The 22,535-nt window shown below is 47.2% G+C and overlaps 1 protein-coding gene across 3 annotated transcripts in view; it reads right to left on the minus strand.

Moving 5' to 3' along the window:
- Positions 1-22,535, minus strand: part of Zfh2 (Zn finger homeodomain 2) — a 326,804-nt gene that overhangs the window by 289,467 nt on the left and 14,802 nt on the right. For all 3 annotated transcript variants that reach the window (XM_070668235.1, XM_070668244.1, XM_070668243.1), the window contains exons 2-3: positions 11,065-11,189; positions 10,912-10,950 (exon numbers count right to left, since the gene is read on the minus strand). The gene's annotated coding sequence lies outside the window, so the exon portion shown is untranslated. The remainder of the gene's footprint in view (positions 1-10,911; positions 10,951-11,064; positions 11,190-22,535) is intronic.

The raw sequence follows: 22,535 nt of genomic DNA on the forward strand, positions 1-22,535 counted from the left end.
CACGTAACGCGTGCTAATATTAGTATATACATGTCGCGAGAGCCATCGAATTATAGCGATTTGAATCGCGAAAGCTCTCAGCAAAATCGTCTCCCGCTTGCCGATCCGCTTAAGAAAAAAGGTGCACGGGGGCCACTACTTTACGACGTGGCCTTTTATTAAATATTCTTGCATCGGATGATATGCAGGCTACATCTGGGCCTCTCCTCGCCGGAGACGGAGATGCGAGAGCGGATAAGGCCGCGACAACGGGGGGTTACGTCTCGACGGTGCGCCCTTAATTCGGTAATAAAAACGCCGGCTCACGTATATTATTTTATTTTTGGTACCCGGACCGCCGCGGCTTAAACGCATCCATAATTACCGGTGTCTACGTGAACCGCTTAACTTATCGCGCGCTCCCGCGCGTACGAGCCTAATTTATGCGTGCGTGGATTTCAACTCCCACGCTGAGCTCACGGAAGAGCCGCGCGCGCCGTTGAATCGTTCGTGCCCGCAAAACCCCGAGGTGCCGTTGCGTACAACCCATCCCCGGGGTCCACCGGCGAGAGTTATCCGCGTCGGGTTGCGACGAGCTCCGGCGATACGCCCCGACGCGGCGTATCCAGATCAGCCGCATCGGTTTTCGCGCGCCGACTGGAAAGCGAAATCGCACCGGCGCCCATAAATCGCGCGCCGGGCGCGCATTTCATCGAGCGGACTCGCATTCAATCGGTCCGTACGCCGTTATATTTTTACGTTGTATTCCTGCGATACGAGCGGCATGACGTGCCGCGAGATATCGCGGTTCCACGAATAATGCCGCACGGCAGTACATTTTCTTACGTCGGGAGAGAAAATATTCTCCGCACGATAATTCGACGCGACTACGGTGACGTTATCAATTAAAGGCCTTTAATTTAAAATTCGTCGGATGTCGCTCGTGGAACTTGGAGACTTAGCTCGTTAAAAAAATAAAAGAAAGCGTTAAAATGGTTTTAAAAAATATGAAGCGCAAAGGAGGCGATATTTATCTCTGTGAGAGACGCCGGAGTACCTGCGTAAAATTGTTCGCTCGTCATGTTGTTTGTACCAATTGTTCGACAAGTTCGAATCATAGTACCTATGGGAATGTGTAACGAGCGCGTCTTCGACGAGAGAGCATTATACGATACGTAGAGACCACAGGCGCAGAGGCAGAATAATGCGAAAAGCGCGGGTAAGCGTACGCCAAGGAGACGCGAAAAAAAAAATCGCACGAACGAAAGATAAGCGATGCTGCTCGCGCTCGCCTAAGGCAGACCCGGCAATTTTGTCGAATTGCGCGGCGATTACCGACGTACGGCGGCACGAATTTTCCGTTTGTTTGAGTTACAGGTTTGCGCAAGGCCGCTCAACAACCTGCGCCTCTCGTACGAAAGGACGAGCGATCGTCTGAGCGCGAAGGAGCCGTTCCGGATGGCAGGGATACGTAGGGATCTCGGCGAGAAGGGCGCGTTACGCGCGCGAACGGTCCCGAAGACCATCGAACAATGACCAGAAAAAAAAAAAAAAAAAAAAAAAAAAGAGAGGACCTACGCAGTTGCTCTCTGTGTACCGAGAGGGCCGGTAATTTGCCTGATGGCCGGCGATTAACACTCAAATGAACGGCGGGGGGGGAAACGCGCTGAACCTCATCCCGCTTTCTGTTCTCGGCGCTGCTGCCCCTATCGCAGCTCCTTTGTTCTCGCGGAGGTTCCTCGCTGGATCTTTCTCTCGCCCTCTGTCCACCGAACAATGGTAGCGGCGATTCCGCACCGCGATTTTTCCGGCAGCTGAATAAAGAAGAAGGAGGAGGAGGAGGTGGAGGCACAGTGAAAGATAAAGGGAAAAAGAGAAAAAGAATATACAACGTGAGCGGGCGCGCGCGCGCGCAGGCACCTTCCGTGGGTCTGCCAGAAGAAGGATAATTCCCTGTAAGTGGATAATGTCTTGACGGTGCTCCTTGCCTACGCAGTCGGGATCGTCGTCTTGGCCGGTCGCCTCCCCTCTCGCGGTCCCTTGCCTCCTATTTCGATTCTCCTACCCCGTCTGTCGTTTCGCATGGGAGATCGTAGTCGATGTGGCTGGACGCTTTGTAGTTCAGTCTACCGACCTGTCTGTCCTACCTCCTCCCGCCAACTATTTCTAGCTCTATCCTGAATCTCTCTGAAGGAGCTTATTGTACAACTCGCTTTCATAGTTCCACCCAGTGCTCCCGGACGCGCCTCCACTCGTGGAATTCGCGTTTTTCCCTCTCGGGGTACACCCTCCCCTTCCCCCCCCTCCTCCCCTCTTGTCCGCCCTGCTCCTCTTTGCGTCGGGCACTTCCCTTCCACCGCGAACTTTTATCGTGCGGAGATAAACCCGCGCTGCCGTTTGCGGCTCATCCTCCAATTATCCCTAATACAGAGAATACCGTGGAACGTTATTATTACTACCGTCTATTTGGAATTGTTGCTTTCCCTCTCGGCCTTGTGCACCGCGACACGTGGTGAACCGTGAGTGTCGAGCGTATCCAGAGAATTGCCAGGAATAGTCTTCAAAAGAAAGGGGTGTAATAACAGAAGCTGCACGGCGAAGTGAAGCACGATGCGCGATAAATTAAGCATAATGGTAGATGATTCCTCCAGTTCAACGATTACGTATGGAAGTCATAAAATGATATTAAAACTGTTCAACAATTGCCCGATATTTTTTTTTTATTTCTCATATCAGACGGTCACGAATATCTTTTGCACAATCGCGCCTTTTATTAATAGCGTCGAGAGAATCTTGGAATAGACAGCGTCGATTAAATAAATGAAGTAAAAGCGTGTCTTAGAAATTACAGATAATTCGACTTCTCGTGCATTTTACTTTTAAATTCGAGACGGGACGAACGCAACGAACGTCGATGAATCTGACGCGACGGGAGTTTAATCCGTTCGGTAATTGAGACTTAGGATTCTTTGTTCGCCACTGTCGCATCAGGGCGCATTCAAAATGGCAGGGGGACTCAAGAGAGAACGAAAGAGAGAAAGCGAAAGAAGCGACTACCGCAAGGCCGTTGTAATTATTGTACTTCGCGGCGATTGTTCGAGTACGTGCGAACTGTCGGTACGAATCTCAGCGGCACACCGAACGGTTGGAACGCGGCAATATTCCTCGTCGTTACATCTGCGCCGCACTTTAACTGCCGCGTGGCCGCGCGAAAGACCGGGGCGAGTGCAAGACGGTCAAACGATACACCGCCCTGAAATCTACATTCAGTCTTCTGAATTTTATAGGCCGCCGACGAAGAACGGCGATATCCTCATGCCGCGCGGCCATCGTCGTTTTTATGATGGGCATTCCCGTGACGGCTAAATGCAGCGCGATGCACCGCGGCCGGATCATCCGCCGAACAGCTTTTTGCCCATCGATCGCGATGACTTTTACGATAGTCAAGTCGCGGGCCGGCCCTCTCGCGATCATAAAGCCTCCGACAGCACTTGAGTTTCGGGACGGCAGTGCGCTGCGGCGGGGTAACGCAACGCAACGAAACGCAGCGCGAGCTTAACGCACGAATCTCAAAGGCACCACCTCTTCTACGCCCGTAAATGCCGTCATGGAGCGTACGCACGCGAGCGGTTACGCGAGAATTTGTATTCGTTATGCGCCGTCAGTTTAAGAACGATTTACATTCTCAGCCGATACCACGCTTTTTTTGGGACCGCTCAACGGTGAGATTCGCTATTTCGGATTATTCGCGGAGCGCTTCAAAAGAATTTTAGATCCCCGAGCCGAGCTTGTATTCAGGTCATCTAAACGTTCGAATTAAAGATCGCTCTAGTGCGTTGACAAACAATTTATGTTCCTCGTCGTGTATTTGCACGTTTTGGGATTGACCAATTTTAGCGAACGAAGAATGATATTTCGCGGCTACGGTATGACGCGCACGTTCGAGCGAAGATCGTGTACAAGTGCGCATACCGTTGAAAAGCATAGCTGGCAAGACAGTGAGAATAATTTATGGCGTGGGAAGACATTTGCATTCCGCGAGAGATGCTTCGGCATCGCAGAAGACGGCTAAGAAACGAACTAGTAAAGAACGGAAAAGAAAGCAGAAATATCGAAAGCCTTTCCCCTCCGCGTGCAATCTGGTGGAAACGACTTTACGACGGGAGACGGCCGCTGGCCACCTTCTCGCCGAGCGCGGCTCGAAAACGATCGAAAAATAGTATGCGACGTGAACCAAGGAAAAGAGAGCGACGCGCGTCGGTGAGAACGGCCTCACGAGCGGCGCATCACGAAGAGTTCCCATGGATGCCAGACTCGCCAAGTCGAAAAAAAATCCATAACGTCGGCCACTAGTAGGCAAAGCACAATTCCCATTGGCTCTCTTCCCGAGGCCCGGTCGAGGCTCGCGCGAACAACAACTCCGGCTAGAACACCCGACGACCGTAGACCACGTTTTCGAGGCGTATTTCGCGCTTCTCCGAGTGTCGGCTCGCGCCCGAGCGATGAGCAACGAGCGAGCGGGCCGAACGGTCAGCGATCAGCGGAGGCCTCGAGACGGGCACACTTTTGTTACGAGGATCATATAATATTCCAGTCAGCCCCGCGGTTGAACAACGGGCATCTACGCTCACGAGCTGAATGACAATTCGGAGAGGGGGAGGGGGAGGGGAGGACCCACGAGAGACGCTGGGTAATTGCCAGCTTCGCCGATCATTATTACGTATGTCGTTGGATATGCCGCGCCGTTGACGCGCGGGAGGGCACATAGATAAACGAGGCCCCGCGATCCGCGAACTAACGGCGGTTCGAACGCCTCGTGATTTACGCCGGTCACCTCGCGGGAATATATGTATATTCGATAGCGATCTAAATTCAACGTTACGCCGCCGTCACCTCGGCGAGTTTTCATCAAATTCTAAATGATTTCACGGAATAAATAGTTGAGACACTATCAGCGTGACATTTATGCGCGAGTCGATCTCTTAGATACCACGTTAAATTAATTGGTAATTTTCACGTTACGTAATTCCGATTCGGGCATGTTATGAATTTATGAGAGACGTGATGCGGCTATAATTAATAGATAATAACGTAATAGAAAATTATTGTCGCGCCCGTTAAAGCGTATGTGAAAGCGCAGCCGTACGATTTAAGCGAGCACGCTCCTAATAAATGTTGCCAATTATGCATAGAAGAGATATGCACGGTAATCTGATTGTATTTGATTTAGCGTGGGTTAATTAAAACGGTGTGCCCTGATCGATGTGCCGATTATTGTGATACTCGACATTGGTAACCGGATGCATAACGGCATTTCTCGATAAGGAAAGCCTAAATCAAGATCGACCGTAGTAATTAATTACCGGCGGCTATAATGTCTCTTCTACATATTGATTGGAAATATTTATAATCAGAGCAAAAGAAAAAAAAAATATATATTTTTTTTTTATTAACTTAAGAAATTCATCATGCAACTTCTTTTTTTTTTTAATTAATCGACTGTTAAATTATATATAGGTATTGATATTAAATTTTGTTAGAAATGTTTGAAATCATTAACTGCGAGATGTTACAGTAAATCAAATGTGACGACAGCATAAAAAGCGATTGACATTAATCGTAAGATGGAAAACGGAACAGAGCAATATACATCTATGTGGATCAGGATGCAATAAATTATTGCAAATAATAATGTCGTCGCGGGCTCCGGAGGGTGCTCGTTAAACAGAAGGCAACACAATCGCGTTGCTAATGACTGCCGGTGCAGTGGAGTTGTTTCTTACTACAAGAGCGTGGCGAGCATAGATACTTCGTCACGCGTAGAGGATGGTAAGTCCTAGCGAATCATTAGTAAGGTATCCCCTTGAAAGATAGTTGGTTTCCTTTTGCCACGAGGCAGATCTCGATCTGTACGTTTATTGTTTACTCGCGTAAGAGAGGCATTTAACTTTCGGGCCAAAAAAAAAAAAAAAAAAAAAAAAATGTTTCGTCTAAACAGAACTGTTAAACAGAACGTAACTTCTCGTCGCCCATTATGATAAATATTAAATGCATACTACTTTTTATTAACACGATTTTGAACGGAACAATATATCGTCGCGAGGATATTTTTATCAGACTGATACGCGCGGCGAAAGAGAAAAATAACCCGGAAAAAAAAACGATGCGTCCATAATTTAAAAGAATTGTCATAAAGTCGTTCGGCGAGAGACTGTCCTAATGAGTATTGATAAAGTCATCTAATTACAGCTGCAGCGAATATACCTGAGTGAAAGGCTCGTAGGCGTGGCAGGAAGCATACAATGGATGAGAAACCCGATAGTATACATAAAATATATATGCGATCACAAAAACCCGCGGCTAAGAAAGTTGCGATATCGCGAAAGGTTAATTACTACGCACAGTATTATACGCACGACTAGTAATGCATTTCGATGAGAGGCAATGATATTTCCTACAAGCGCGTAGCAATCATTTTCCTCGCTCGTTACGCTGGCTACCTCAATTTTTTTTTTTCATTTTTTTTCCCTACAGAGGTACACTTTGCTAATCGAGATAGTTATCGAGACAAAAGTATGGCATTTAGTAAGTAATTACTAATCCTTCGTCCACTGAACGACGCTTAATGTATCGACGCGTTTAAATAAAAATTGCGCAATTATAAAACAAGTTTCTTCCGTATAAAGATATATCTTATGGATCTCTGGAGTATAAATTAAAAATAAAATTAAATTAAATAACTTGCCGATAATAGAGAGAAAGAGAAAGAGCGAGTACGTATTATAAGAGAGAGGTTTCGAATCTCTATTTCAAGAACGGTAACAGGACTTCGTGGAACACAAGCGTTGGTAAGGACTTGTCGTGCAAGCATTACAGATCTGATGGCACTAATGACGGGCCCCGTGTGTCCACGTGTTGTGACACTAAGTGACCACGAAAGGGGGAGGAGGGGAGAGGGTACCACGAAGAAGTGACGATGATCAGTTTGTTAGGTTCCCTTGTCGGTTTGATAAATCGACGGTAACAAGTCGGGTCAGAGGGAAGAGGCCGGAAGTGTTCATTATTTTTACAACATATCTGCCGGCTTAAGAATAATTTGCCGTGGTTAATCGGAATAAAGCGCCAGTCACGCTACGCCGTTGCGTTCTATGAACTATAAGGCACCGTTGACGGTCCGAGGATGACTTCACGCTTGGCACAGGTTGGCGGTGCAGGCGTTAGGAATGTGATGACACTCGCAATGAAGCCCTATCTCCAATATGAAAATGAACCGAGCATGAGAAAATAAAAGAAACGCGGCAGCCCCTGGGAAGGTGTCTTAAAATTCTTTCGCGTTTGAATACTTTCATGATGACATCACTGATTTGTGTTTCTGTTGCTATCGTTAATAATACTCTCGTGTTCGATCGTTAAAGCCTGCGTGGAATAAATGGCGATAAATGCGACTAAAAATGATTTATTGCGCTTAGCCGTCGCGTCTGTATTATGAAAAGTACTCTATTTGTAATATTCTATTTAATATCTGCGTAATTCTTTAAAACAAGAGAAAGTTTCGAAAAATTAATTTTCTTTCGATCGAATCCTGCGGCTCGGCCCGGCGCGCTAAGGATTACTCGTGCAGACATCAGGGATCCGATGACGCTAATGACGAGGCTATGTGTCCGCATATTGACGCTAACTGGACTGACTACGAGGAAGACTCGATGGTACTAAAGATGCGGGGGACGCGGCGGGGTGGGCGAGAAGATGAGAGAGGCAGAAGTGGCGATGTCTGAGCAGAAAGTATCGTGCAGAAACGGCGTGCACGAGGTAACAAACGTCTCCTCGAGGCCTCGCGAGGCGAGGAGAGGAGGTCGCGGCGAGGTGAGGAGGCCGTTTTCGAGCCGCGGAGATGATTTACCTTACAACTAACAATATCCCTCCTTAAGGCCCTGGCGGATTTATTGGTTCTCTCTCTTTCCACCGGTGGATGTCCGGCGGGGGATAGGGCAGTGCCTCGCGAAGTATCCGGAGAGAAAGAGAAAGACCGAGACGGAGGGGAGACGAGAAGAAGGCCCCGGGCTCGAACCCGGCACCTCATTACCCGATAATTTACTACGCGAGTAATTAACTGGGCACACAAACGGTGCCACGTTATGTATACCCGGTGCGCGTATACACCGCCGACGACTCTTCCTTCCCAAGTACTTCTCGGATGCGTACGCTCGTATATTACCGCGCCGCGTCCTCCTGCCGATCTATTTATCCATTCGTTTTGGCGTGACGAGCCCTCGCGCTCCTCGGCCGACCCGGATGCGCGCGATAAACGGTTCGATAATGGCGGTCCCGAGAGCCCGGCGAGAAAAAGTATTTACGACGTCTGCGTATTACATTTTATTTCCCTCGTTGGTATTTTAGTACCACGATAATGGCGCGATAATTATGGTTTCTTATAGGTGTATTATAGCTAAGATAATAATAACGATATGCGCGCTAATGTATCACGGAGGAGAGTGTAAAATTTTCGAGTGCCCGCAGTCTCTGAAGAGCTACTTTCTACGCCGGTAATCTACGGTCAAATTGTCGCGGTACGTCTCTCCGTGTAAATAAATGTGGATTACATCTGTAAGCAGATCACAGCTGGTGAGAAGAGAGACGTCATTAAATCCTACGGTCAGCGGTGTAAAGACTCGCTTCCAAGTATCTGGTGTCGGCAAAAACAAAGGTCTCGCGAAAGACAGACGAGAACCGAAGAACCATTTATAGGCGTTGCCGAGGTGGCTATCGCTTGTTATTCGGCACGTTCCTGGATTTTTCATTTGATACGCATTTTACGATTTTTCGCGTGTGACTGTCACCGCCTCGGCGTCTCTCTATAGTCATCAGATCGAGGCTACCTGCATGCTAATCACGCCGCCGACCAGACAGAACTATGTGCAAGGAATAGATTTCAGTATTAGGGCTACAAATTCGACTACTCGATTTTTTTTTTCTCCCCGACAGACACAGAAGCCGGATCTCTTAAATGAAATATAGCCGTAAATTTTCGGGCAAATTTTTTGTACATGCGAAACACACAAAAAAAAAAATTTTTTAATTCACTAATTCCCGCATAATCAATCAATTATGCTCGATGTCGTGTGACATCACGTAACGCGATATCGTGCTATCGAAAAACGAGAAAAAAAAAAAGACTAAACTCAGTTCGTTACACGGGTAAATTATTTCTGCGCGACCGAGAGATAAATCCTTTGTAGACGGTAATAATTTAAAAAAGCTGCGAAATTAATTTAGCATCCGTGGGTGCCGCTGCCAAAACGGTGATAAATTCTCCACACCGATACGCCTGCGCGAATGTAAATTACCCTGGGCGCGTTTACCTTTCGCGACCGAAGGAGGTACAGTCTAAACGCGATTGCGGGCATTAAAAACACAACGCCGGGTCTGCTGATGAATAGCCCGCGAAAAGTGGACGTCCGAGATTGCGCGGGAAATTTTAGAAATCAGTGAGCACCACTGCCTATTGTCACGCGTTGGCGGTGTCGAGCACTGACGCCCGGCCAGAAGGATAAGAACGATGTGCGTCTTGCGTACCGCACGATTCTGCGGAGGAGTCGTTCGATACGACTCGAGAGGAAGGTACTAAAATAATAAGGGAAAAAGGAGGGTCCGTCCGGGCTGGGAGAGGCGCGAAGGAACGAAGGCTTAAGCCCGAAGAAAAGGCGGCGGAGCTGATTAGAATGAGAATAGACGCGGACGTGAACGCGCAAACGGATCTCCCGGGATTGGAGGGAGAAGTATCGCCGGTAGGGCGCGAGGAGATGAGAGACCGAAACAGGCAAACTAAATAATAAAGCCCACACTTGGCCCACTACCTCCCCGGGACCCCAAACGGACCACCCGGTGCAAGGGAACGAAGAGTCGCTCGTCGAGAGCGAACGCCTGGCCCCGGGTGGGCAGAGGTGAGCATTTGAAATGGTAATTACGAGAGCCGAAACCGCCGATCTCCGATAAAATCGTTTCCAGCGGTCATTCGGAATAATGAATTTTCACCGTGGTAGACCGTTTCCTCGCTAATAACGCGCGGCCGGCCCGTTTGCGGATTTTTTTTCGCCGGACGTAATCGGAGCGGTTCGACTTTAACGGCGAACGCGCGAACTCGATCGGCAGGTGCACAGGCTGCTTTTAAAAGGATTGTTAATATCGAGCCTAAACGTTCTATCCCGAGGTTGGCGAGCAATTAATAATTAATATTATCTTAAAGAAGCACGGGCGCGCGAGTCTCTCGACACGAATCGCGATAAGTGTAATGAGAGCGTCCGAAAAGATAAAAAAAAAAAAGAAAAAAAAGAATCTTGCGCAATTTTGAGAGATGACTCGATGCGATCGTTAATTATAATAATCGGCGTTAAAACCGCGCGTCGTTAAGCATACTTTCAACGTACCCTCGTTTGAAGGATGCGATTATCTCGAAGCACAATACCAGAATTTAATTACTCTTTCGCTCGCGTTGTTCATCTCGAGACTTGCGAACAGGCCACTCTCGCGCGTCCGTGCATTATGCATACGAGAACCGGAGAGATGCACTTATGAAGGATCTGATTGAGTTCTGAGTAAATGGCATCTGGTTAGCCGAGCTGCTAATTAAACAGCCGCGAGCACCATCGTTCGTCTTCTCGGTATATATAGCTGCGTGAAAACAACGCAACGGTACTCCTTAGATATATTCACTGCGCAATATATTTAGACCTGACTCCGTAAATTGCATTTTCTGCATGTTGATCGTGCAATTCTAATTTTTAAAATATTAATAATAATTAAAGGACTAAAAAAATGTACAATATATCTAATTCGAATTAAAACTAGAAGAAACCATGCACGAGCAACATGCGTTCTATTTTTTAAGAGACCCGATATAACAAACTACGAAAATAAAAAAATGTTGCGACTCACCAATCTGCTGACAGCGGAGTTGATGAGTTTTGCCGGTGACTGTAACATAAAATGAAATACATTAATGTAGACATTGTCAGTATATTAGTTAATAAAATTAATAAAAAAAGTAATTTTTTAATAAAGATTTTATTTAAAAAAATTCATGCTTACTTATAAGTTGCTCCGCTGGTGCCTGATGCCTTTCCTAGGCCCTCCTCCTCCTCTCAGTCCTGGCCACTTCAACGAGAATGTCAGTCTGGTGCTCCTTCGATGAAATTCTTCCTCTGGATTTTCATCTGAAACAAAAAAAAATTATATTTTATTAGCAAAAATCTAATCTCCAATTTTTTATATATAGAATTATATGTAGAATACACTTAAATTGTGTAAAATCAGCAATAACAATTTTAATAATTTTTTTTTCTTATTATATGTAATAAAAATAAAAATTAAAAATGCCGCAATATTTGTTAAGTATCTGTAAATAAAACTCGCAAAGCCATTCGTTTTAATTTCATTCTCAAAGTATCTTAAAATCGTAGCTACTGATGTACCTAACATACCACGAGGACAATTTTTAATTACTTTTACGAGCTTTTGTCACTCTGTTCCCTTCCCTCGGGACTCCGTCAGTTCGATACAAGGGACATCGGCCGCGCGCGTGGAACAGCCGCACGGCGGTACATTATGCATACGAGGGCCAAGCCGAGGTGCGCTTATGAAGGGATCTGATTGAGTTCTGAGTATATGGCGTCTGGTTTGCCGAGCCGCTAATTAAACACCCGCGAAGAGGTGCCCCGACACACGGACGTACGAGTCGCACACCGGTTCTACGTTACCACCAGGGCCGTCGTCTCCCCATCTCTCTCTTTCTTTCATATCCATCTCTTTTCCTAACCGCGTCGATTCTCCTCTCGCCATCGTTCGTCCTCGCCGTTCTCGCTCGCTCGCTGATTGATATTTAAACCCGGAGTTTAACCCACCCGCGGTCCCTCGCCCGCCCGCCTTCCGTCTTACCTTCGTGTTCCCCGGGGTCGTTAGCGAGCCGCTCCTACTCCCGACATCGGCCGTTGCTGGTACCGGCGATGCTGGTGCATACCGTGTCGTTGCTGCGGTGATTTCTGCACACCTGGCGAGGAGGTCCGCCTGGTACCAGCAAGCCCGACGCGGGAGTAATAGCGTACGCCTCGATTAAATCCGACTCGCCTCAGCGACGGCAACATCCTCATGACAATTTCGCTCGTTCCCCGTCTATTTTCTCTGTTTCTCTCCAGTCTCTCATCGCGACACGCTCCCGCTGCCGCATCAACGTGCCGGAAGTAGGGATACAGTCGAAACGCAGATTTATGGATAAAACGTCGTTAAAATAATCCGTGATTCGCACGCACAATGCTCTATCCGCGCAAATATTACATACGAATAAACCAGGAAGTAAAGTAACTTATTAAATATATTTTTTTTAACGTTTTTTTTTTTTTTAACGATTAAGACCGTTAGATTTATCTCTGAAATATTACTTAAAAATTTTTACATTAATAGCTGAATATATTTATATCATTTAAATAAAATTAATTCGAAAACGATTCTTCTGACTAATTATTATCGATATGAAGACACTAATAAACTGCATCAAACTCCTATTTTTTGACATTTGAATTGTCAGACTCTCCATACAGTCACGATGACTGCGTTCAAAGATATAATCCGTTACTTCTTGCCGGACTGTTTTGTCCAAGACGATTACGCCGGACAAACGTGGCGCTGCGGAAGACAAAAGGTGTTTCGCGTTCAATAAACGGCCGAAGACACGCGTGGATTCTCGCCGGTCGGCCGGTCATCGTGGTCGGGTCTGCGTGTCTACGCATACGCGCGAAGAGTGCGGAAAGGTGCTCACGTCACGCCGGGGACCCCGGGGACAATTCTCCTCGATCCTTCTTGCACGGACAGCCGCGTATAAAGCACCTGTTGGCCGGCCGAATCGCACGCGTTCCTCGCCGCGGACGACCGAGTGTGTTACGCGCGTCCCACCGGTCCCTTTTTGCCACCGGGAACAGAAATAGTTTCTCGGCTGACCGAACATCAGCCAGAGGGTACTTAGCACCTCATCGTCTGACGGACACGCCGTGTCGGGACCCTGCTATGCGAAATTCTTCGCCGTCTTCCAGACCTCTCAGCCTAGAGGTGCCCTTCTCCCGAGGCACCTTGAACCCGGTTTGTCGGTAGGGAAGGAGAGGCGAGTTGACGAATGCGCACGATCTGCCCGTCGACACGTCGATCGCGATATGACGTATGTTCTGACACTTCGTGATGCATTTCGGATAAACACGATGGGAAACTACGTAAAACCGAGAGAGAGCACACCGCGGTAGATTGCTATTTTAAAACGCTCCGGCTTTACAGACGTAGGAATAAACGTAATAATATATTTATGAAAGCGTAGCATTGATAGAGCGCGACTGTGTGCGTGGATAACGCGCAACATAAATAAGTATCGCCTCTCGCGCAAGGTCGGCGTATAATAGGAAAAAGGTTCACCAGTACGCGCGAATAAAAAAATAATTTTCACCCCCAGCGCTTTAGCATAAGCAGCGAGAATCCGTCGTAAAGATATCGTGAAGATTCCTATGGTTACGGTACAGCGCGATAGATATGTAATATATGCACGTTCGAGAGACGTGAAATAACGCCAAATTACACGGTGGGTGTCTGTCGTGTATCTCGGGCATGCCCGGCGTCCCGGGACGCAGACCATTAACGTGTTCATAATCGTCCCAGCGGCGGTTACCGCTTGTACGTTACACGAGGTAATTGATACCAGATTTCGAGGAAACGGCTTGCCAACGAGCAGCGCGCGAGCACCGGGGATCAAAAAGGTGAACAAGACCAGCGCATCTTGGCACCTTTTTGGCGCCCGGACCGAACCCGAATCAACGTCCGTGTAAGATAGGAGGATGCCCGCCGGAGGATCCAGCCCTCTGGAGGTGGCTGGTAATTTATACGTTTATCTCATTCCGTCAATATTTAAAGAAGAACGCAGGACGGACCGTAAGGAGTCCCCGCGTGGCCCGCCTCTTCCCGCGGGATCTCGTTTCAAGGACGAACGATCGCGGCCAGCGGTTTCATATTTTCTCTAATATAACACCCTTTGGTGCCGCGTCGGCAAACGGGCGCCACTCGATTTTGACGAGGCAGCGCGCGCTCGCCGCCAAACAAATCTTAGAGTAGAAATTTCACGGCCGATCGCGAGATTAATTAGAAATATAGCTTACAATTGAATTTGTTTCGGAGAAATAGCAAGCGTAAGAGAAAAGAAACAGATACCGCGTTACGTGCGAAGGGAGAAACAAGGGCATGAATTTAATCTCACCCCGATACGGGACAGAAGGGTGACGCGTTGCGCTGTTAGCAAACTAGGCATTAGCATTACAAAGACTGCATCTGCGGCTTTGCTTACATCCGCTGGCCGGGCGCACGCACCCCGTGTGTCCGACGCACACGCGATCGCGTACCTGCAGCCTCCTCGCCTCTCTTCTCTCGCCGAAATAAGCGCGCGTTCACGCGCATGAGGCCGGAGCGGTATGAGCGATGACGAGCGGTACAATGCACGCGGGCGAGCCAGTTCGTAATTATCTCTAAACACAGTAATTAATGCCGCCACGGCAATTACGGGGGTGTCGCGCGCAGCGGACGTTTTCGTCCTCCCTCAAGCCCTTCATCACGACGATTACCCGCTGGATTGCGATTAGTCTCCGGACGTATTATGGCATATTTTGTAATGCCCCGTTAACAACGCGCAAATTAATTTTGTACGAAATGATAGGCCGTCAACGGTGCAGGAAACAAAGCGTATGAAATTTAAGGGAACGATGAATACGTAGCAGAACAATGAACGTAACGGTGCTACATGTATTTGTATAAAATAATTTTGAAAAATGCAAAATGCTATAAAATAACGCGACAGCAAAGAAAAAAGCTGAATAGATTTTTTTTTCCTTCACAGATGCGTTTCGATAGTTACACACCATATTTTTTTTTTTTTTTTTTTACAACTTTCCGTTTAAAATATCAGGTTTGGCAGCACGTTTTTCGCTACACACAGTGTTTTGTCCAACATGTCGTTTTCTCTTCGTTTCGACTTTCGTCAAAAGAGAATTTCTGCTTTCAGGTGTGCATCGCGTGCAGCGTCTTCGCGAACCCTCGTGCGGCTACGTTTGAATGTGGCGGAAGAGAAAGGGCCGTGAGTCAATAGTGTTTCCAGCGTGCTGCCTAAATACCGGATTTAATCGACAGCGGGCACGCGGTTCGACAGTTGGCGGTAATCACGCGGGGACCGGGCGGCACATCGCGTAACAAAAAGATCGCGACATACGCGTCGGGGGTATAAGCGGCGGGTGGGCGGCGGAAGGGAGTCAAACGCGCACGGCATCGCGTATAATTAGCGTAATAAGTAGTTTTTTGGGGCGGGGTCTGTGCGGTGGGAAAACAAAGCGATGGCTGGGAGGCAGCTAATTTCCGATCCAGCGTCGGTGCACAAAAGGGACCGAGGAGATTCATACGCGGATGAAGTAGGGAAGTCCCCGGAGAAGCGAGGGGAGGACAGAAGTTCGGGGGATAGAGGTGAAGGTTGAAAAAAAAAGAAAAAAAAAATAAAAAAGAAAGAGAAAGCAGCTTCTAAACGTCCTCCCTCGTCCATTCATCCTCTTTCAGCAAGCTCTGGCTCGGTTTCGAATCAAAAGGCGGGAGCACCCTTTGGGCCCCGCGAGTGCGTGAGTTTTTTTTCCTCGCGCGCTCTTTTCCGCCCTCCTCTTTACCCCGAGGTCTCCCCCCCCTCCCTCCCTCCTCCGCCCCTCTTTCATATGTGCCGCATACCGACAAAAGATTCAGAGTACGCGCGTGCACGTGAAGACAGAAGCGACAAGGGGATGGGAAGGGACAACCCGACGAATCCCGACAATGAGCCGGACGGTGCGCGCCGCTATTCGGGAACGGATTAATTACAGCTTGCCTCCATAATTAGCCCCACAGGGATCGGCAGTCGCCGGGCACACCGGATTCGTTGTTATTCGTTGGTCCGGCGATTTCCGTAGAACACTCTTAGCCTCCCATTCTCCGAAACACATTGAGTAATTTATTCAATGGCGTAGAACATAATTTTATTTTCTATTCAACTTTAAATTTCCGGCCTCTGTTACGAGCAGTATGTTCACAGAATCATTATATCTTTGTGCATACTTACGCGACAGAAGAAAAAAAAAAAAAAAGTTAACGTAGAAAATTTTATTAATCTTTTTATTAGCGTCCATAAATATGTTTCCGCCGTTATTAAACTCGCATTGTGAATCGTCGAAGATATCACGATATTCAAAATCGGGCGTTTATCCGTGCGATTAAAATTGAATCGTCAATTTGCAAAATGTACACTTAAAACGTATTAAACATTTTATATGGTTATTCGACTTGTAACATCTTAATATTAACATCGCGGTGCCTCGTTACCGGTTCTGGTGACCATAAGGAAGCGTTGGACTTACGCTCGACGAAAAGAATCGAAGCGTGACGATTTCAGCAGAATGGATCCGTCGTCGTCGTCGTCGTGCGATACACGCGAGCATGCACGATGTCCAGACGAATTTACGAGTTGCGCTAAGGACGTCGCGACATAAACCCATAACGATTCCGAAGGCGCGCGCGGGGAGAAACGGGCAGAAGGAGAGAACGGATGAAGGGGAAGAACGATATGGTGCACGCGTGGATGCAAATTGCATAGGCAAAGACGCGTTCGCCTCGCGAACGGACATGAACGTGCGGCACACGGATTATTGGTATCAAGCTCGGGAACAGACGGGAAATGTCATAATGCGAGCAAATAGAGTGCCATCAGGCGCGCGCGCGGCCGACTCGACCACAATTTCTTGTTACATTAATGCCGTCGGCGAGCGCGGAACGGACACGTGAGAGGGCACGATGACCGAGGCGGGTTTTATGCCCGGGAATTAGCTTAGCTTCGAACCATTGATTTCCAGCCCGTGAAATATTCTCGTCATTAAGCAACATAGCCGACGCTGGTAACCGAGATGGAAATACGAGCGTATTATATGCGCTGTTCGATTCTTCTTCGTTCGCACCTAGCCGAGAGAGAGAATAAAAAAAAAAAGAAAAGAAAGAAAAAAGTCGCAATAAGTCTCGACCAATAGCGAATCTAAGAGTTGATTATCCAGCCTTCAAACCAGATGGTGCCCACAGGCGAGGCAATTAAGAAATTTGTATACCGAGGAAAAAAAAAAAAATCATGTTTTAGGTACAGCAGGTGTTGTAGCTCGATTTATCAAATTTATCAAGATTAATTATGCCGATTTTGGCACAGAGATATAAAACTTTTTTAATTATTACAGACTTGAAATAGCATAAACTGTGAATGGGGCCGCGCTTTTATATTATACAATAATCCACGCGCGAAATAAATTATGTGGCAAGTGGTCGGAAAGTAGAATTTGACTCCAGGGGCTGAAGCCCTGTTGTTGGCGGAGTACTTTTCGCGTTTATACGTGAAGAGCCACGCGGATTCCAACGCGCGCCGCCGTCTGCCTCGTTCCTCCACGTCAAACGTTGATTATCGGTAACAAGCTTGAAAATAGAGACTGTCACAATCTGGGAATGCGAGTGGAGTCTCATCAGAGCGACGTTGTAGGCGCGCCGATTGACTCGACCGCGATATCTCGTTACATTAATGCCGACGGCGAGCGCCTAGCCGTTCATGAGAGAGCACGACGCGGCCGGGCGGGCTCCATACCTGGAATTAGCATGCCTCCGAATCATCGATTTTCTACTTATCGGCTATCTCCGGCCAGTGCTCCCTCTGGCCCCCTCTGATCTCGCCGGGTATCCCTCATCGCGACCTCTTACCGGTCATTATACAACTCGGTTCCGTCGAACCGTGCTCGCACAGGCTCTAATGGTTGAGCCGCACTTAGGTTCTGTTCGCCGCATGTAACTATCCGCGCTCTCTACCTATCTCCGGCGCGCCGATGACGGGGAACGTTCCGCCGGAGGAACCTAAGTCGAACTCCCTTCCCTCCCTCCCTCCTCCCCCCTGGGTATCGCCGCTTTCGATCGTGCGCGCATCGCGTGCCCGGGTATAACGGTAACCGACCGGTAGCGGCAAACAAGCGCGTAGGCACATACGGCAACGAGTGATATCTGTAGCGTCGGGAGAGAACGCGAAGAGAAAAAGTCAACGGCTTGTCGAAGCTATCTCTCACTCCGCGTCTGCGTTAAACTCGGGATTTCCTGCGTTTCTTATTCGTAATTATACGCCGCGGCACCGCGTTATGATCTTGCGTGACAGATCGCCACGCTGTACTTTGATACAAGGAAGCTATTTAGTCATATCGAACGTTATCGCGGAATTAAAACTGTCACGGGTACTCGATAAATTAAATACGGCGTAACGTTTTTTAATAATTTTGGAACGACTCGAATAGCACCTTCGAGATCATTGTTTGCTATCTTATTACGTGGACGAGCGACAGCTTCCGTTGGCGCGATAAATCAAAGTTCGCCGGCATTAACCGCTTCCTATAGAAAAGCGTAATTAAGGAGATATCTTACGCGTGGTGAGAACTTTGCTAATAACCATGGATGAGGCGCCACCTCTCGAGGGGTTCCTCTCTCGTTGCGGTTCGCGTTCCTAAAGTTTGTTAACTCTCGTAAGTCCGCCGTAAGGAAGAGGAAGAGAAGGGCGAGTATATGGCGAACGAAATGAAGGGAGTTTCTCCGCACGCAGAGTGAGTTTTTGGCGATTAGATTAGACCCCGGTCTCACGATGGACCAGCTGTCCACTGGAATTCGCTCAAGAATCTGCCTAAGTGGATGGAACCGACGGCGACGTGCAAGATCGCTCAAACCATTCCGCTTCGTGCAACGAACCAACTGTACGAGTTCGCGGAACTTCTTTATTACTCAAGTTTCGACATAACGGTAATGATCGCTATTTAGCGATGGGATAGATTAAACATTTTTAGCGACGATCTTATTGGCACATATTATCGCCTGCAAGTTAATCCATATTTTTTAATTAATTAAAAAAAAAGCGACAACGATTAAATCTCTGTATTTTCTTTATAAAATACGAAATTATATGTCAAATAACATGTACTTGATTAATAAAAAAAAATTAAAAAATTAAAAAATTAAAAAAATAAAGAAATAAAAAAAAAAAAACTCGACAGTAATTCTGCAGAGTCCACAAGATGCGATTTTAAAAATATGATTCTATATTTTATTGGCGTTCAATTGAGATGCTCAATTCGGACGAAATCGAATCGCTGCGAGACTTTTTAACGGACCGTTCGGTAGTATGCAATCATGTAGGTAACGCACATTCCGAAATGAGATCGAAAGTTAAATTTACCCGAGGTATTTCTATCCTTCGGTGGAGTACACCGCAAGTCGTCACAATGTCGGTCGGGGGAAGGAGGAGAAAGAAAGCGAGTCCAGGAGAGGTGGAGGCATGGTAGAGAACGCCGATCGATAACAATAATAATGGAAAATGATCGCGACCGCAGTGGCACGTGATCCAATGACTATGCCCAGGAGGCGATGCCTCATTATTTCGATTTCCAAGCAACTAACCAACGACCTTAGCAGCCTCACGAAATACGAACGCCTCGTTCCCCTTCCTCCTCATCATCATCTTCATTCTTCGTGCGAACCCAATCATCCCTCTCGGCTGCGATCTGTACGCCCTGTTGCATTCGGCCGCGAATATCGTACGCTCCGTTGCTCGGACCTCGTAATCGCGCAATCCCCAAGGGATTAGAATATGGATTGGCCCGCATTAAACTTGGACTTTACGCGCGGCGAGGTCATTTTATTGAGCGAGTAAATCTCGTTGCAATTTGCACGTATTTCATTTTTAACGCGGTAACGTAAGTGATATATAAGAGTTTCACGCATACGTACATACTTTACGTAATAACGTTACCGATACAGATTGCATTCTGATTATCACGAAGCAGTATTCAAATCGCATTAAAATATTTAATAAAATAAAAAAAAAAAAAATTACTTAAATATCGCGAGTACTGTGACACGTTAAATATATTTTAATGCGTTATCGCGAGGTTGTTTCTGTAAAAAGAGATTGAGGGTGTTGACCTCGTAATGTACGACGCACTTCGAAGCGCCTTGCATATTTGTACGCGAGCTTATACAGTGAAATAACCTTGTACCGATGCTGTGCGATTGGGTGCCGGGTGAATTAGAATAGCAATTCAGATCTCTCATCATTGTTAAAGAAAAAGGGAGGAATATATAAAGCAGCCGGGAGATGAATCGGGTAGGTAGAGGGTCACGATTGCCACGTCTTGTCGGACAATTCAGAAGAAGTTGATACGAACGTACCATATGAGAGAGAATACTCCGAACATCCCTGCAGGGCGTACAACTCTGTTCTTGCTTTCAGTACGGATAAGGTGTGAGGTTCGAGGGAATACGAGGTAATTGTCTGAGATAATGATCGCACACGTTGCATAGATCCGCGATGCTTCACGCGCCTTCGCGCATTTGAATGCCGCCGATATTAATGCGGAATCGCATTCACACATCGCTGATAACGAGCTGAAGAATGAAAAGATCAAACGCAGAAACGAAAAGGAGAGAATTCGAAAAACGACGGCGGGGATCGTAATCCGCGAGTGGTTTTCACGCACGAACGATGAGATCCGAAAGCGGCTTCTCGCATAAAATTACTAAATCGCTACGATAATTATAGAGCGTCATTTCCCGTGCTCGATAATGTCCCGCGGGACAACGTTCGGGTTAATCGTTTCTCCACGGAGGAGCCCGCGGGTCATGGGTTAAACGGGCCGTTCTGCGACAGGACCTTCGGGATGTGGTTCCCCCGGCTGGATTGTGCGCCCGTACCGCGGGCCCATGGGTTCCCGTGATAAAGTGCTCATAATGTTTTTAACGAGTGAGCCGCGCGCGGGCGCGCTCGCGCGTAATCTTATAATTCGGCCATGGGCTCCGGCCCCGTGGTATTTCGAGAGTGGATATAATGATTCGATGATTATGCGGCCATATCTCACCCACGGCTCCGTCCCGGAGATACAGCCGGTGAGGAGATCGCCGCGCCGTTCGTACGGATGGAAACAATGTCGGCGGACCCTCCCACGCCGCGTACACGGACTGTACCACGGCGAGCCAGAGTAATTCCCCCAATTATAAAATTATTATCCTGCGGTTGGCACCCCCGGGCAACACGCGGGACCAGGCCAGACCTCCGCTCTCCTCTCGGCCTCATTCGCCATGTTCTCCATGCTCACCGCTCCTCTCTCCTTATTCTCCCTTTCCGCCGCTCGTTCCCGCCTGCCCGTCTTCCTATCTGTCCGGTTCTCGTCGATCCTCGTTGATTGTCCGACAAGACGAAGACGTGCGCACTCGCTTCGTGATGCGCTAGAACGCACGATTCGGAACAGCTCGCCGGAAGCGTTTCTCTCAATCTCGTGTTTTCTCAAAAAAGAATAAACTAACGTACCAAGTATCTCTCGATGCCGCGTAAGATTAATAATTTTAATCTTTCGTAATTTTTACAGCATAATTATATATTACACTTGAGAAACTGCCGAATAGATTTCGAATAAATTTAAGTAAATTTGAATAAATTTGAAATCTGAACAGCTATACAGATTATAAAAAGAAAATAAAAAAAAAATTATTTTTACATTTATATTATTAATTTTTTTTTTTTCCTTTAATAATATTCCGTACTTCCCGAGTATTTGGAAAGTGATCTTTTGCGGGTGCTACTTCCGTTGGACAGATCAGGATAGCGTTGTTAAAGAGCCATTTGCGGAAAAATTTATAACTGTCGTTAGAGAGAAGATCGAGCGTGGAGGAGTGAAAAATAAATAAATATAGCGAGAGCACAACCCTTGTGTACGGTCGGACCTTTCTTAAGTCGAGCTCGTTCATAATCTCACCAGCGGCTGCCGCTGACTTTAACCGAGCAGCGCCTCCGTTTGTGTTCTATCGTGTGTAACAGCGTGTGGATACGTGCGTGAAATTTCGACAGAAAAGCGGGATACTGGAAGCCGTGCGGTTTCTATTAAAGGGTGACGACTGCAGATGATATAAGTACTGTGAAGCCTCCACGAAATACTATCGGGCGATGTTGACACCATAAAATGGAATATACATTCTGTAGAACGTCGTTTCAATCTCAACAGTTTGAATCAAAGTACGCTTGGCTAACAAGATTAAAAAAAAATCGGCTTACGCTAATCTCGTTCAGCTATCTCGGTGATTTTTATCGAATTATTTAGATCAAAAAAAAGTAATTTTGCTGGGAAGTTAGAGAGCGTTGAAAAACTAACCATCAATTTTTCAAAGTGGCACAAGTGTGCCGAGTGCGCGTTTATTCCGCATATTAATAAAGAGTCATCAAAGATGATGTAAGTATAGCAATCGCGAGACGCGAGGAATCGATAAGATCGATAAAAGAACCACGATGAGGGAACACGAGTATCCGAATACCGAATCGAGAAGATTTTGGTGCCCGCAGCGGGATCCCGGAAATTAGCGATCTGTGCTCGTCGAGAGGGACCACGGTCCGTCACGTTCGTGAACCATTAGTCTCCTCT

Source organism: Cardiocondyla obscurior, linkage group LG17, assembly GCF_019399895.1.
Source record: "Cardiocondyla obscurior isolate alpha-2009 linkage group LG17, Cobs3.1, whole genome shotgun sequence".
Lineage (NCBI taxonomy): Eukaryota > Metazoa > Arthropoda > Insecta > Hymenoptera > Formicidae > Cardiocondyla > Cardiocondyla obscurior.